Source organism: Octodon degus, unplaced genomic scaffold (genome assembly GCF_000260255.1).
Source record: "Octodon degus isolate 3935 unplaced genomic scaffold, OctDeg1.0 scaffold00003, whole genome shotgun sequence".
NCBI lineage: Eukaryota > Metazoa > Chordata > Mammalia > Rodentia > Octodontidae > Octodon > Octodon degus.
In genome coordinates, this window is record NW_004524579.1 from 8,456,938 (window position 1) to 8,464,090 (window position 7,153).

Genomic DNA, 7,153 nt, shown 5'->3' on the forward strand with positions numbered 1-7,153 from the left:
TAGAAGAAAGTGATCAATGATGTAGAGTGTGCCTAAGGAGAATCACATAGAGAGAAAACATTCTCTCAGCCTTTCACAGAGAGCAAATTAGTCAAGCAATGGCCGTGACTCATCCACATGGCTGACACTGACAAAAGATCTACAAACAGGATTTCAGGGTAAATCCTGAGGAGATTTGACTGACCTTGTCAGATACAAAAGTTACATTTCTTGTTATATAGCTCTTGCTTTATCTTGGTCTTAACCATCTAGCAGAAAAGTGTAACCACGAGGTATAAAAAGTAAAGTCATATTAATATGCTAAGTTGTAAAAGGCTCAAGTCAACAACTTCTGATGTTGCCAGTTCTGCAGATAGCCCACTAATTTTATAAACTACAGGACTATATTGGATTACTTTGCTGAATTCACACACCTACCATATTTGAATGGTGATGGAATACCCATCTCTGACAAAACAAAACAAAGAAAGAGGATATAAGTGAAGGACCATTTTGTAGTGAAAAAAATATATATCTACATACAAAATAGGATAGATATGCAGCTACTTTCTCTTATTTCAATGAGAAGAAAGATTTCTATTAATAGCATTTAGACAAGATATTGCATCTTGTACTATGAAAAACTACTATGAAGACAACAATATGCAATGTATTAATTATTGTAACTGTCCTACCGACCTGTTTTGAAACTGTCTCATTGCTATTTCTTTCTCAGTAAAATTAATTTTTAAAAGCAATTAGTTGACAAATGCAGACAGTGGGAGATTTGTGCCTAAATGACAATGAGTATGTATTTACAGAATCCCACTATGTTTCAAAGGTTACATGAAAAGTTTCTTTTTTATGTATTTGATTGTTACAGGATCTCACTACACAACTAAGACTCCTGGTGATCCTCCTGCCTTCAGCCTCTTCAGTGCTGGGGTTACAGCTCTCTGCCACTATGCCCTGGGGGTGGAGTTGACATGGCATGTAGTGCCAGGGATCAAACCATTACCCGTGCACTTGCCTAAGCAGGCACTTTAGTCTGCTGAGCCATCTCACTGGCGCCACATGAAAAGTTTCTTGTACTTGTGTGAATAATATAGGAAAATATGACATCTTACCCATACTATATATTCCTTCTAGTGAAGATAAATTTTCATTCAATAGGAGTGATCATGGCCATCTTGACCTCTTTTGAAGTCATACAAAATAATCACCTGAGACACTTTGGCTTGAGACAAAAGCTTTCATGTAGGTGGCTTTGTTTGAGGAGTGACTTCTAGACCATGGGAGTGGAAAATAAGGAAGGCTGAGAAGAGAAGGATGAAAAGCCCATCCAATTGTATGTTTTGGAGCTGGGCCAATAGTGTGGACACCTTCAGCTTAATTCTAGTAGGCATGGTTTGAAGAACTGTGTAAAACAAGCATTTACATTGGCCATCTAAGGAATATGTTAGAAGAATATTTATCATCTTTATTATTTTTATTGGTTGTATATAGTAAGTAATGATCTCCTGGGTATAAGTTCTATTTCACTTCCAGGTTTGTGAAGTAGTAAAGTGAGAGTGTCTCATGCAATGGCAGCAGCAGCAAATAGGTCCTGGGGTAGATGATGAACCATATATGGGGCTACTGAGGTCACACTGGTGTGTAACTTGGCTAAGGTGCACAAGTGTTGTGTGGAGCCTGGGGTGTTGGACTTAAGACATGTACAGGTCTTTATATCAAACACTGTTATTGCTGACAGTGGCTGAAATGCAGAGAGGCTGGCTTTGCAGCACAGTAGTGTTTTCTAGTATGCTTCTTGCTTGCTTTACAAATAATTACTATTCCAGGGAGCCATGTTAATGAGCTTTTCATCACTGTGACAAAATAACTGGGAAATTGAGCATAAAGGAGGAAGGGTTTCTTTTGGCTCATGGTTTCAGAAGTTTCAGTGCATCATGGTAGAAGGCTGTGGTGCAGCAAAGCTGTCCTCCTCATGATGTCTGAGAAGCAGAGAGAAGGGAAGAGCCCAGGGAAGGGGCAGGGGTCAGATACAGGTCCTACCCACTCCCCCATGACCCACTTCCTTCAAATAGCCCCCATCCTCTAGTTTCCTTATTGCATCACATCATATTTTGACTCTCTCGTGGATTAATCCACTTGATGATGTGAGAGCCCTCATCCAATCACTTTCCAGAAATCCCACTAGCTAGCAACAAAACCTTTGGCACTATGAGCCTTTTAAGGTACATTTTGGTTCCCAACTATAACAGATGCATACGTAAGGCCTGGAGCTCTTGCTATGTGTCATCATCTAGGTGTAATAAGGTGACATTTTGAACTTTTATTCACATTTTTTCCTTTGGTTTCTCAGCCCTCTCCCTCAGAAGTGCTACATTCTTTGGCTGCAATCACATGATGAAGGGGAAGGTGAAGGAAAAGAGTCTATTTCCACCTCCTCATTTTATAAGATAATGAACATGGTGTCCATAATGGCATTGCATATACCAGTGTTTGGAATTTTCCTGTTCTCTGGTATCCTGGAAGTTTTTACTTCCAGTGACAGCAAGTGAGAAGTGAACCTTTTGCTCTTGAAGCAGGAACTCTGAAGTCTCTGAGGCCACTGGAAAGAAGAGGGAGGCAAAGAGAACCAGGATAGCCTTTCTCAGGTCCTCAGCCTAGTCCCTGTGAGAGAAAAGTATCAACACAAGATCAGGACATGGAAGTTGATTTCCTTACTACTATCCATATCAGGGCAAAGACCCTGCCTGCCTGCCTTGGTTGACCTGCTGAAGTCTGTGTTCTGTATGGCCTCCTTGCTGTTGCTTCCTTCAACCAGCATTCTAAATGCATTCACTCCAATACCTGCTGTGAACTTTCCTGGGAAACTGGGGCAGGGAGCAAGGCTCTGAACTTTCGAGGTTATTTTCCTTCCAAATCATAGTGCTCTGGTATTGGTTCTTGAACCCATGCAGGTGTCCTTGTCTTCATGCCCAATAGCATGACCCTGGAATGCTTGTTCAGATTCTTTGTTGGAACTTGTTTCTCAAATAATCATGAGAAGTTATTCACCAAAGTCAATGAAACTGAAACGTCCTATGTCAGCAGGAGAATATGACTAGATGAGCTCTCATTATATCCTTTGCAACCATTTCCCCTGAACCTCTAAATATATTACTACATTTTGGATGACATTAAGAGATGTCTTTAGTCACGGAATTCTAGGAGGAGGGGGAAAAAGTGGTTTTGGTTATTTTCTGTATTATTGTTGTTGAAATGTGAAGAGTGCCCTTCAGTTGATGAATTCTCATTGAAGCTTCAATGGAAGGGGAAGATGAAATAACATAAATGATAGCTATAATTAATTTATACTAAGCTTCCTTGATGAAATTAATATTGTCAGATGGAAATGTAATTTAAGCAAAATATGCTTATATGCTCGTGTAAGCTGAGTTACACATTTGGACTTTAAGAAAAAAATCACTCTTGCATTTCACAGAACCGCTTACAAGATGATTTAGCTTAATTGTTTGTACAGCTTTCTAGACATTATAGCTCTTTAAAAGAAATAAGGGCACGTGGGATGAATGGGAGACAGACAAAGGGTCACTTTAAATTTGCTTCTGTTATTTTGTAAAAACCAGAATCATGCAGGATACTTCCGATTTTCAAAGGAACTAATTTTTAACATATATGTTAATATAATCTGGCAATAGTTTTACATATATTTATAATTGTTTTTTAAAAAAAGACCCTGGAAGTTTCAAGCAATCTAAATATCAACTGAAACAAATTATATTGATTTGTAAATTTCAAAATAAATTGACCTAACAGGTCAGCAAATGTTAATAAGAAATACATAAGTCAATATCCATTTCCTGTCTGAATTTTTTGTCTTTATGCAATATTTCAAAACATTTTAGGTCTGAATATATGATGTAACTAGCACAATGTATAATAAAACTGATCACCATCCAGAAGCGGCTGCCAGGCTCCTCCTCCAGTCTCTGTCTTCAGTTCGCCTGCCTCCACTCCAGCCTCCACCATGTCCATAAGGGTGACCCAGAAGCCCTACACGGTGTCCACCTCCGGCCCCCGCACCTTCAGCAGCCCCTTCTACACCAGCAGGCCTGCTTCCCGCATCAGATCCTCCAGCCTCTCCTCAGTGGGCAGCAGCAGCAGCTTCCGGGGCGGCCTGTGGCTGGGTGGCTATGGCAGGCTGGTGGTGTGGGGAGCATCGTGGCTGTCCAGGTGAACCAAAGCCTGCTAAATTCCCTGAACCTGGAGGTGAACCCCAACATCCAGGCCTTGTGTATTCAGAAGATGGAGCAGATCAAGAACCTCAACAACAAATTATCCTCCTTCACTGACAACGTCCAATTTCTGGAGCAGCAGAATAAGATGCTGCAGATCAAGTGGAGCCTGCTGCAGCAGCAGCAGCAGATGTCCTGGAGTAACATGGACACATGCTCAAAAGCTACATCAACAGCCTCCGGCAGCAGCTAGACTCACTAGATCAGGAGAAACTGAAGCTGGAGGCGGAGCTTGGCAACATGCAGGGACTTCAAGGACAAATATGAAGATGAGATCAACAAGTGTACAGAGATGGAGAATGAATTTTTCTGCATCAAGAAGGATGTGGATGAAGCTTACCTGAACAAGATGGAGCTCAAGTCATGCCTGGAAGGGCTGACTGATGAGATCAACTTCCTCAGGCAGCTGTATGAAGAGGAGATAAATGAGCTGCAGTCTCAGATCTCAGACACATCTCTGGTGCTGTCCATGGACAAGAGCCACTCCCTGGACCTGGACAGCATCATTGCTGAGGTCAAGGCCCAGTACAAGGAGATTGCCAACCACAGCCTGGTGGAGGCTGAGAGCACATACCAGATCAAGTATGAAAAGTTGCAGACTCTGGCTGGCAAGCATGAGGATGACCTCTGCCACACAAAATCTGAGATCTCTGAGATGAACCACAGCATCAGCCACCTGCAGGGGGAGACTGAGGCCCTCAAAGGCCAGACAGCATACCTGGAGGCCACCATCACTGATGCCAAGCAGCAGGGGGAGAAGGCCATTAAGGATGCCAATGCCAAGCTGGCCCAGCTGGAGACTGCCTTGCAGAAGGCCAAGGAGGACATGGCCTAGCAGCTGTGCGAGTACCAGGAGCTCATGAATGTCAGGCTGGCCTTGAACATCGAGATCACCACCTACTGCAAGCTGCTGGAGGGAGAGGAGAACAGGCTGGAGGCTGGGATGCAGAACTTGAGCATTCACATGAAGACCACCAATAGCTATTCAGGAGTGGTAAGCTCACCCTATGGGGGCCTCACAAGCCCTGGCTTTGGGAGCCTCCAAAGCCCTGGCTTCACCCACACCAAGTCTGCTGTGGTTGTGAAGAAGATCGAGACCTGCAATGGGAAGCTGGTGTCTGACACCTCTGATGTCCTGCCCAAGTGAATGGGCCACAGCAGCCTCTCCAACCTGCACCTCTCACAAGGCTGCCCCAGAGCCCATGGGGAGACAGCTGTACAAGGGAGCATTGGGAGCAAGAGACCCACCTGAGGCTCAGCTTAGCCCTCAGCCCACCCTTGGGGGACATTACTGCCTGGGGTACCCCTTCTTGTCTGTGCCCTTCACCAAAACCCAATTCAATTGTTTTTTCCAAAATAAAGCCTGGTTTTTCCACCTGAAAAAAAATATAACTGCATACCACCAGTAGACTTTTCTAGTATTAACAATTATACCATTGAAATATGTGTGTCTTTTTGCCAATTGGTATGGTTGGATTTATGAAATGTATTTCTGATTCCATCCTAATGTAGCAATAAACATTCAATAAAGACTTATTCAAAGAATGAAAAAAAATAACAACTGCTCAGGCACAAAAGTAAAAATATAAGAAAAACAGCTCATCACTGACTTCAGAGGAATGTATCTATGTTCACAAGTACTCAAAATTTAGAAACTGATATTGAGTATGCCAGAAAAAAATAACAGCAACTTGTTTCTTAATATAAAACTGAACATTATACTGCAAATAATGAAGCACTGAAAGATCAATTGATCTTTAGAATTTTTCTCTCAAGAATCTGCTTCTTATCCAGAGACTGTAACATGCACCTCCACATCCTAGCCCTCTAGGAGGCCGGAATATGGAAGTTTGAGCCCAGCCTGGCTAACTTAGTGACTTAGGAAGATTCTGTATCAAAAGGAGAAAGAGGAGAAGGAGAAACAGGATAGTCAGTAACATGCCCACTATTGAATTTATCAATTACGAGAATGAAAGTCTCATTGCAGAGGAATATGGAAACTCCAGCTGATATGCCAGCAGAAAGGGTAGTTTATGGTCAATATTTCTTTCTGAACCTACCTGTGGAAATGTGATAATAACTGACCTCTTCACCCAGAATAAATGCATTGCATACAGTTGTGTAAAAGATGCGACATACTTATGAGACAGCAAGGACCTGATAAGTGAGCTCTCTACTTGTTGTGGTCAAAGGTCCTGGCTATAAGTTTTGTTCTTTAAATATAGCACAGTAGATCTGTTTAGGCAATGCTTGATCATTATCTCATGCCTATGACCTCTAGTTTGGCTGCAAAATCACAGCTTAACCGTGACACATAACTTATTCAGTACTTACTGTCTTTATGACAAAAAAAGACCTCATCTTCTTTTGGTTATTGTCATTCCTTCCAGTCTCACTGTTTCTTTATTATGTTCAATTTTTTCTTTTCGGGAGGACAGTTTCAATAATTAACACATTGCGTACATTCTTCCTAGTGGTTCATTGCTGCACAGATGCGGACTTGAGATCCTATTTACAAACACTATTAGAACAAATCCCTCTATTCATTAAGAGAATGTAACTATATATCTATTGCAACTATTTTGAATACACAGATACAACATGGACATTGATCTGTATCCTTTTTTTGTTTAGTTCCGTTATTTGAATATTATAGGTGTGTTAACTCAGCAAAATATTCTAAAAGAGTCCAGTAGTACATAATAGTATTGGGTCTTCCACTTCACTGGAAATGTCAGAAATTGTTGACCTGAGTCCCCTACAGCATGGTTTACGTCTTATATTTCGTTTTTATACATTTCTGCTGGATGGTTAAGACCAAGGTAAAGCAGGACCTATGCAACAAGAGTTGTAGCTTTTGGGTCTGATAA

General features: G+C 41.6%; 1 pseudogene; it reads left to right on the top strand.

The window, feature by feature from the left end:
- The first annotated feature begins 4,015 nt into the window (after positions 1-4,015).
- On the top strand, positions 4,016-5,430 carry LOC101572450 (annotated as a pseudogene).
- Positions 5,431-7,153: the final 1,723 nt, after the last annotated feature.